The sequence below is a fragment of the Macrobrachium nipponense genome, chromosome 44, assembly GCF_015104395.2.
Source record: "Macrobrachium nipponense isolate FS-2020 chromosome 44, ASM1510439v2, whole genome shotgun sequence".
Taxonomy (NCBI): domain Eukaryota; kingdom Metazoa; phylum Arthropoda; class Malacostraca; order Decapoda; family Palaemonidae; genus Macrobrachium; species Macrobrachium nipponense.
This window is the reverse complement of record NC_087221.1, coordinates 16,627,311-16,637,149: the sequence shown is the minus strand read 5'-3', so window position 1 is coordinate 16,637,149 and position 9,839 is coordinate 16,627,311. Positions and strand designations below refer to the sequence as shown.

At 35.5% G+C, this 9,839-nt stretch overlaps 1 protein-coding gene across 1 annotated transcript in view; it reads left to right on the top strand.

Annotated features, from left to right (window-relative positions):
• The first annotated feature begins 6,516 nt into the window (after positions 1-6,516).
• The window catches only part of LOC135204051 (tuftelin-interacting protein 11-like), a 69,709-nt gene continuing 66,386 nt past the window's right edge, over positions 6,517-9,839 (top strand). The window contains exon 1 of the mRNA XM_064234016.1: positions 6,517-6,539. The gene's annotated coding sequence lies outside the window, so the exon portion shown is untranslated. The remainder of the gene's footprint in view (positions 6,540-9,839) is intronic.

Here is a 9,839-nt window from a genome sequence, read left to right as displayed (position 1 = left end):
TTTATTTGATCATGTGTCATCGATGAATTGCCAACACGAGAAACCTGTCCAGTATGTTGTGGAAACTCTCTTCAAAGGAATTCTGACTGATATCGTCAAAGGGTCTGGATACCAACTTCCTGCGGGAACATTGAGAAAGAAACAAGGAATCATTTCTGGCCCTTTGAATTAAGTGTACCACTTTTCCATTCGATAACGATGTAAAATCTGTCAGAAATGGTGAGAGAAGTCGGAGACTATCTCTTTGCATGAAGTACTTTTATGTCGAATCGGTTTAAAGAACCTTAAGCATGGTTGTACTGAACGTGAAGATTCCAAACAAAGGAAAGAGGAACTTTATTCGGTGACAAGTTGACTTTGTGCCCCTCAACTGAGAAGGAAAGGAAAGGAAAACTCTCAAAAATTGTAGTATCTTTAATATGCATTAAGGTAACGATAGGAGAGAGTACATTTGGGCCTAAAGTAATACGGATCATCCTTTTCATACATAAAAAATCATATGATTTTCTTACAAGTCTAGAAAAGGAAATGATTCCCGGTTTTTCTTTGTCACAAGAATCCAGTAAATTGGATTCTAGGCGTATGATTTCATGCGATAATTCTGTCTCCTTTGCAATTGTCTGTAAAGTTTACCCGAGATTGTCATAGCTTGCTCTTTTTTTTTATAAGATCTGTATAAATTAAGTAAGAGTTTTTCAAGTACAAAACACAAGGATGTGTGAAATACTGTTAAGAATCTATTCATTACGATCTTAATAATCTTTAGTAGAACAAAGAGTCTTTTGGTCAGTTTTTGCAGCCCAGTTTGTGGGTGTCACTTCCAAATAAAGAGAAGAAGAAGAAGATGCAGAAGGTGGAGAAGAAGAATATCATTTCGCGTGCTGTGCAGTTGCTGGAAGAGTGAAAAGCAGAGAGAAATCTCGTAACAAAATTGATGGCGAATCGTCGTGGAAACAAAACAAAAAAATATGATATTTTTGTAATATTGTGTCTTTATTGATGCCTATAAAGGGACTTAGAAGGTGTTGTGTGTAAATTAAGTGTTTCTTGGCTTTTAGCATGTTTCTTTGATGCCATACAAGTGGATGATGTCTGACTAATAGATGATCCTGCATATTGTATGAGTGAGACGCCTCTAAAATCTCCTTTAGGGGTGCTGTTGATAAAATGAAAACTTCAGGCTTTCATTTTGTACAATACGTTTTAGTGATTAAGCGTAGTTCCAAGAATAGAGATGAGATGAGGCCTAAAGAAAGAAACATTGCAATGTCTTATCAAAACTTCTTTTTCCTTACCTGTCAAACTTTCTCTCGTAAATCTGTTGTTATGGAAATTATAGCGCGTGTCATTTTTTTCAAATGTTTCTTCACGACCCGTTGGAAAAATATCAATAATAAATCAACATTTGTCACTTGAGATTAATAAGTAATGTTTCAGGAAAATAACCACATAAGCCTTTACGTTATGTCATTCGAATTCATTGTATTTTTGTAATCACTGCAAACATAACTTTCCGGTGGCATACCAGGAATAAAATCCTTACTCTTAACTGTCAGTCACGTGCATCATGTAAATGCAAAATTGATAAGGCTGTCTGGTGACTGAACTACTGTATCATAACTTCAAGGATTTGATTTTAGAGTCGAAAATTAATAATTAGGGAAATAATGATATCTAGAAACCGTTCTATTACCAGACATTTAACATTGTTAGCATACATTGTAATAAAGATTAACTTTAGGTTGTCGGATATTTCAGTACCCTTACTATTGCGAAAGATATATATATATATATATATATATATATATATATAATATATATATATATATATATATATATATATATATATATATATAAACCACCCTAAAGGAGATGATTCCAGAGATAAAGCAAAATAGGTCACCTGGACATTCACACCTTAACTACGTGAATGTGGATGGATCTCCTGTCCAGAAAACTTCCATAAATTGGTACATAATTATATAATATATATATATATATAATATATATATATATAATAATATATATATATATAATATATATTATATATGTAATTATAATTATATACATAAATATATATATGCATATATATATATATATATATATATATATATATATATATATATATATATATATATATATATCAGTCGATACAAGGTGAAGGACAATCCTTTATTCCCATCATATGTACTTTTATTGTCGCGACGACGTTTCAAGACATAAAAGTCCCATTATCAAGCTAAAAGAGAGATAAAAACAAAAGTTAAAATCACAAACTCGGAATACAATATTAAAAGCTTAAAAAATTAACAAATATTAAAAAGCAAGTACAAGAGTAGGGAGGAGTCAATACCATAAGAAGTGCTGAAAGCACAGACCGAGTGACAATTCCGGCCGGGTCAGCTTCGACTTGAACTCACGAGAGATACAGAGGTGTTGAGGAAGACTGGGTGTTTATATATATATATATATATATATATATATATATATATAGATATATATATATATATATATAATTATAATTATATTACATATATATATGCATATATATATGTGTGTGTATATGTGTATATATATATATATATATATATATATATATATATATATATATATAGATATGTGTGTGTGTGTTTGCGTGTGTATATATATATATATATATATATATATATATATATATATTTATATATATATATTAAAAAATATATTTTTAAAACTTGTTCTGCCATTCAGCAGGTTCCAGGATCCAGGTTTGAAAACTGATGTCTTGTAAGAAGAGGGCTCACGCATTTGCCATGAAGATTTCCATTTCTGCCTTATGTGTTTCAAGTCTTGTGTACTTCCGTTGTAATGAAGAACAGGAGCGTTGTTTACAGTGAAGCTTGTAGGATATATGTTCACGCCTCTGCTGGGAGCTCAGAAAATGGACTTTTCTTTATTTTGCTTTTCATACTTTTTATGGACAAGATAGTGTCTAAAGACAATTAATAAATACTCTGTAAATTTTTAGCTTATAAATATTTACAATTGGGGAAAATAATTTGCTATTGATTAGAGCCAGTTACTCAGTAGTTTTTTTTTTTTTTCTCGGATTAATAAAGTCATTACGCTCAAGGAATAACAGCATCTCAGTAATTACCTTCCTCAATGAGAGGAAAAGATTAAATTTCACAGTAATAAAATCCGATTGTAGTATTATACAAATATACTATATATACATATTATATGTGTGTGTGTGTTACAGGGAATATGTGAAATCTAGGTATTTCACAAAATCCCTAGGGCATTAGTGAGATAACCAATTCGCTTCGGAACATTTGATCTCAGAGGGCTAGTACCTAAACACGGTGAAACAGTGATTTATCTGCACTGATTCGCCGTGTTTGGTACTAGTCCAGTGGGGGTCAAATAGGTTTCGCCGTGTTTAGTGCCAGACCCTAAGGCGACCAAATGCACTCAGGGACATTTGATCCCCCACGGGCTAGTATACTAAACACAGCGAAACAGTGTAGATGAAACACTGTTTCACTGTGTTTAGTACTAGCCCTCGGGGTTCATATGTCCCCAAGCCAATTGGTCATTTCACATTATGCCCTAGGGATTTCTTGAAATACCTGGATTTCACATATTCCCTGTAACATATATATATATATGTGTGTGTGTGTGTGTGTGCGCTAGTGTTAGAAGTATGGCCTTTACGCAGGGGATATATTGGATAAGGAGCGAGAGTGGGAGAGAAGTTCTCAACTATAACCCTGCGTTCGTAAGTTGACGACCACCTTACAAAAAGATATTTTTAGGTTAAACCAAGCTTTGTGTGCGAATCCTTCGCCTCAATTCACCTCCCACATTTAACGGAATAAATACCATACATGCTTTCTTGTCGGACACAAATAAAAAGGAGGTAAAATGTGAACACCGAAGAAGTAAAAAGCTAATCCAGTTTTGTTTCCAGTCCATTAGACGCGTCGGTACGTGAAAGGCTTGATGGAAAATCTCTCGCCCTTCCTGAGAGGGAAATGATGGTGTGGTGGGGCCAAGGTTGTCATCTCCAGCCCATGTCAAGAACTGAGCTTTTATGCCTGTGTCTAAAAGAGAGAGAGAGAGAGGAGGGTGTCATATATTTGTTTGAGTCAGATATAAAAAAAGCAAGTTAAGGAAGAAACATTGACTTAATGAAATGATGCATCGAAGCAGATGTAAGAAATTTGCTTTAGAAGGCAGTTGCGAAATTCTTTAAATTGATATCTATTATATTATATATATATATATATATATATATATATATAGAGATATATATACAATAATGTATATAATATATAGTATGAAATATTTATATAGATAGGTGTGTACTATATATATATATATTATATATATATATTATATATTGTGTGGGTGGTATATCTTTTTATGTATGCATGTATATAACTGAATCACGAAAGTTTGGAACGTGATAAATGCATAAATAAAGGTATAAGCCACGAAGAAAAGATAAACACTGGAGTAGCTACAAGATCTTTCGACTCAACGTCCTTAAGCAGAGTTTTATACCTTTATATATAAGCTTCCCACTCTGTAATAAGTTTATAAAATCCATTTTAGTAAGTTGCTAGTTCATTAGTCTGCCTGTCAATTACGATTAAACAGAATATCGGAAAACGTTTGAATGTGAATTGTACAAAATAATGGATTATGTTCTCTGTTAATATACAAAAGCATATTAATTAAATCTCCAGCCTCTGTTTGACATACGAATAATATCGAAACTCTAGTAATAACTAGGATGGCGAATTTATTTAAAAATATATATCATAGAAGTCCTGAAATTTCATTATTTTCATTCCATTGTAGCGCTTCCTTATGCATCCTCATAATCAGTACTCCTCTCGTTCCCAGCTGAAATCAATAAACAAGGGGACGGGAAAGGGCCATCAGACATTTCAACCATAAAATGAATGAGAGCGGGCCATTGAAGGCACCATCATCAGTCGAGTCCCCATGACAACAACCTGATTAGATTCATTAGGTTAATGAAGCCCGATTTCCCTCCCTCATCAGACAGCCAGCTATAGGATGACACCGACTTACGGTTGTCATTAGTTTTCAATCATCGACGAGAGGGTGGATTTGCCTCGAGTGAAACATGGAAGTTGGTGGGGATGGAGCGCGCTTCTAAGATTATTTTGAGACTGCGGTCGAAAGAAAGCATACGTCGCGTTTGTCTTAAAAGATTTCATTCTTTCCAAGGGACAATTAGGATGAATAATATCTCCTCTAGATAATATTCATAAAAATACCACAGAATGATCATTGATATTATTATTATTATTATTATTATTTGGACTGAAGATGAACCCAGGAATAGGTTCGAAAGCTTTGTAAAGTTTTTTTAAATTATGCACGAACTATTAACACTGTTTTTATTATTCTGGTCCCCTTAGAACATTATATATACGCTTGTGATAGTTCTTCCCAATTATTATTATTATTATTATTATTATTATTATTATTATTATTATTATTATTATTATTATTATTATTCAGAAGATGAACCTTGTTCATATGGAAGAAACCCACAAGGGCCATTGACTTGAAATTCAAGCTTCCAAAACATATGGTACGCATTAGGAAAAAAGTTACAGAAGGTGATAAGAATGGCAGAAAACGGAGATCAGTTCTCAGATAATGAAATTTAAGGAATTAGTACATAAATAGATAGGAATGTAAGTCATTTATAAAATACAAGGAGAATCGCTTTAGGGTAGTTAATGGTGCATGAGAGAAGGGATATTCTTCTCAGGATAATTATTATATTCAATTTTTTTACGATATGACTCTCGAAACATTTTAACACTGTTTGGCCAAGCAGAGAACAAAGAAAACGAGAATCAGCATCAGTGGTTTGACGTATCTGAAATGTAAGATGAGCAATAAGTGATTACCCGTTTCATAATATGAACTTCAAGCCTAATGAAATACGTAAGCTCGTCGTCTGGCGCAGAGGGGCTTATAAACTCGTTTACCGGGGAACCATTATTGAAAGATAATCCTAGCCTCGCCTTTCTTCCTTTTATATGGGATTATGTTTCCTCGTCCCTTTTTACTGGCATCTCATTCTTCTGTACTGATCCTTATTTTTTTTACTAAATCCATCTTTCATACTTTCCTTGCATCCGGTGTTCACTGTCCACGTTACTTTCACTTCAAGTAGTTTTCTGAGTGTATTCATTGTTACCAGTGTTCAGAGGTCTAAAATATTCATTTGCAATTGTTCAGTGCTTTTCCTGTTCGTCATTTGGGTAAATAAGAAACAAAATTGGATATCTATTACTCGGTTCCCACTACACCTCGTCAAATAGTTCGACCGAACCAGTAAACCGCAAATTTTAGAAGAAGATTTTATTTACGTGAGTATTTGACGACGCTTGTCATTCCTTCGTCACTTTGTTGTGCTCTTGTCATAGTGAACGTCGTGGTTTTGTGTGTGTTGATTACAGCTATCATGACTTTGTAAGTGAAATCTACCTGTAAAGCCCGTAAAGGTAAGAATCGCTTAGACTTTCGATATTGTTCAGGACATAGTGACTGAAGGGTAATTTTGCCGTGAGGTATGAAATCGATTTGTTAAACATGTTTATCATGGAGTGTATTTGCTATACGTAAACCTGAGATCGGTGCTCCACTAGTTATTGAATTCGGTTGCATGTAAATGCTCAGATATTTCTTTACAAGGAATAAAAGTTACTAATCTCTCTTGTCAATTTGCCAGACTTGAGTGCTAAATGTATAATGTTAATTTTTAGATAACTTTTTTAATAAGTTGCTCACACGCTATACACGGTTCAGTTAACCCTTAATCGAAGTTTGACCATGAACTATCAAGTTGCTGTGTTATTTACTTAATTAGCGGACAAAGAAGGAAATGGAACCTTCAACCAAAACCTGAAACATTATGTACCACTATGAAATACGTATTTCAGAGCATTGGCTAAACTACTTAGCTATCACTTTGCCCCACGTATCTGTTGCTTTGTTGAAACTTCCGCCTAACTACTGCAACTATCGAACTTGTGGTATAGGCCCCGTTATATCAGTGCCCAGCAGCCCAATGTCCGTTACAGTTCGACAATTAAAGCTCTCTTGCTGTTCTGGGGAGTTCAGCTGGACACTTACATCGTGGGCAGTCGAGTCGTAGTCTCCTTTCCTCTACTAATTTCATCTTTTGATCTTTTGGTTTTGCTCGTCGATTTTAGCAACGCAAACCCATCATTATCCTTTCGAGTTGCTTTGTTCGTTGTTAATTGTGAAGCTGTGGTAAAGATCAACCATAATTCATTTCATCTTTACACCATATATAGAAGCTGCGACATTGGTCCCATGTAATGGATATTACATTTGAATTGTGCATCGAGGTGACTAATGTCCAAGCGTTTATCGAATGTATGTTGAATGAACGTGAAAACTGTTGGCAAAGGCTAAATCTTTCTCTCTCTCTCTCTCTCTCTCGTCTCTCTCATCGGCTCTCTCTATATATATATATATATTATATATATTATATATATATATATAATACATTGTATATATACGTATATGTATATATACATATATAATATATATATATATATATATATGTGTGTGTGTGTGTGTGTGTGTGTGTGTGTAGTTTATATATAGTTTGTATAAAATACATATGCATCCGTTCAGTTGTCATAAAATGATAATAATAATAATACTTTTAAGTACTCAGCATTGTCATCTATTCTCCAGCTTACATTACTTAGTGATGTACGGATCAAATGCTGTAAAAACCTCTTTATATTAGAGAGGTACTGGAAAGTAATATCAGTTAATGCTTGGCATCGCACAAAAATCATTCGGTTTTGATTAAAATGAAATCATTAAACCTTGCGGACAAATGTAGATATTTTACCGCTCGTCGGAGAGCAACACATATCGAACAGGAAAGAATGATTTTAATTCATGTAATCGTTTCTCTGATAAGTATGCTTACAGCGTAATGTCTGTCCGTCCGTCTGTCATTCAATCACGGCCAAACAGCCGGGCCTATGGGCATGAAACTTGGCAGGGTTATAGTGTGGACTCCTAAGAGGGTTTATAATGGGGTTTCATCCTACCTTCCCCCCTCCCCAGAAAGGGGTGGGGGTGAGAAGGGATTCCCTGAAACGGAGCTGGTTGTGTCAGTGAAACGAGGCTGGTTATGCCCGTAGACTTAGTTGCTGTGCGAATTTTCATACATACTTTCTGTATAGATATGTTTGTTAGTTAAGTACATCTTAGTTTTACCAGACCACTGAGCTGATTAACAGCTCTCCTAGGGCTGGCCCAAAGGATTAGATATTTTTACGTGACTAGGAACCAATTGATTACCTAGCAACGGGACCTACAGCTTATTGTGGGATCCGAACCACATTATATCGAGAAATGAATTTCTATCACCAGAAATAAATTCCTCTGGTTCCGCGTTGGCCGAGCCGAGATCGAACTTCGGACCACCGGACTGGTAGCCGAGCGCGAAATCCACTCGTCCAACATGGAAATATGTTTGTTAGTACTAATAATACTTGTTTAAAGAAAATATCTTATCAGACCTATAAACTCCAACACCCGTAAAAATTTCTAATCTTATTAGCGTTTTAAAGTCTTCATTCACCGAGGTCTTGCGGGGTTTTCTTTTCTCAATATGTAAAAACCCAGTAGTTTCACAAATGTAGTAGAATGAAACGTCTCTTTAACGAGGCACATGGAAAATTAAGGTTGGAGCGCATGGTCTTTATACAGCAAGAAGAAAAAATAAAAGAATATATCATTCACCGTTCTCCAAGCATTATTTATTCCATGTTGATACTGTTTGTTTGTATGGTGTTTCGGGACCAATGGCTTTGCGTGACTTCCGAACCACGTCGAGAATGAACTTCTATCACCAGAAATACACATCTCTGACCCCTCAGTGGAATGCCCGAGAATCGAACTCGCGGCCACCGAGGTGGCAGGCCAAGACCATACCGATCACGCCACTGAGGCACTATCATGAACTATGAAGTATCCGGAATAATTTCAGTTTAAGTAATTATTAGATGTCCAGGGGGCCATATTCCCGAACTGTAACAGAGTACCGTACCTTCCCTGAAAAAGCGGGACGCCATATCTTCAAAACTAACCATAGAATCTTCTTGAAAATAATCTCATTGTGTTTCCTACGCCCTACTCATCAACCTCATTAGTATTTTAACCTAGGAGCAAGGCAAAAAAACCGGGGCCGGTGCAATACTAGTGAAAATCTCGGGAATTTGCCGTCCTGCGGTTTCAATGAACCCCCTTCGGAAGTAACCGGTAGAATTGTTTACAAAAACGAAGCTGGCGGAACCATGTTATTGAGAAACTTTCAAATGAAAGTACCTTTTAACAGATCTTTAAGTTTTATAAAAGTTTTAATTGCTCCTGCACATAGGAAGGGAAGATCATCACCACCACTTGGTGTTATTTGGCCCATCTGGTGGACCCCATTTATTATTTGTCAACTTCAGTTTAGAGTTCTCTTGAATTACTTATTCCTCGCGTTTAGCTGTTTCCTCTAAATGTATTCCATTTTTCCCAAACTTTCTTGGAGCTCCCCCGTAGGGAGTCAGCGCCGTCGGTGCACCTTATGCGGTGCACTGTAGGCATTACGTGATGTTCTTTGCAGCATCCCTTCGGCCCCTAGGTGCAACCTTCCTCGTTCCTTTTATCGTACTTCCTTTCATATTCTCTTTCTTAGATCTTACTTTCCAGCCTCTCCCAGCAATTGTCCCATAGAGCAACTGCGAGGTTTTCCTCCTGTTACA